The 373-nt window shown below is 73.5% G+C and overlaps 1 protein-coding gene across 1 annotated transcript in view; it reads right to left on the bottom strand.

Moving 5' to 3' along the window:
* LOC112409297 (inverted formin-2-like) overlaps window positions 1-355 on the bottom strand; it is a 5,353-nt gene extending 4,998 nt beyond the window's left edge. The window contains exon 1 of the mRNA XM_024759308.1: window positions 344-355. The gene's annotated coding sequence lies outside the window, so the exon portion shown is untranslated. The remainder of the gene's footprint in view (window positions 1-343) is intronic.
* Window positions 356-373: the final 18 nt, after the last annotated feature.

The raw sequence follows: 373 nt of genomic DNA, 5'->3' as shown, positions 1-373 counted from the left end.
GGGGGGGGGGGCTGCGTCCAGGCTGGCAGGTGACCTGGCCTCTAGCCAGCCTCGGCCTTGACCTCCTCTGAGCCATCAGCACCCTCAGCCCCTGGGCGGCATCAGAGACACACACTGGCCTGCAGCTGTGCGAGGAGAGGGGCCTCAGAGGTGACCCCTGACTTGCCCCTGCCCCGGCTGTGCCCCATGGCGGCCGAGCCCCTGCCCTCAGCGGGGAGCCGCCTGGGGGCGTGGACTCACCTCGGGCCACGCTGGGACCCCTGACCTGTCCCTGCCCCGGCTGCACCCCATGGCGGCCGAGCCCCTGCCCTCAGAGGGGAGCCGCCTGGGGGCGTGGACTCACCTCGGGCCACGCTGGACGGCAGCTTCTGCC

Source organism: Neophocaena asiaeorientalis, unplaced genomic scaffold (assembly GCF_003031525.2).
Source record: "Neophocaena asiaeorientalis asiaeorientalis breed wild unplaced genomic scaffold, Neophocaena_asiaeorientalis_V1.1 scaffold476, whole genome shotgun sequence".
Classification (NCBI taxonomy): Eukaryota; Metazoa; Chordata; class Mammalia; order Artiodactyla; family Phocoenidae; genus Neophocaena; species Neophocaena asiaeorientalis.
This window is presented reverse-complemented; position numbering and strand designations above follow the sequence as displayed.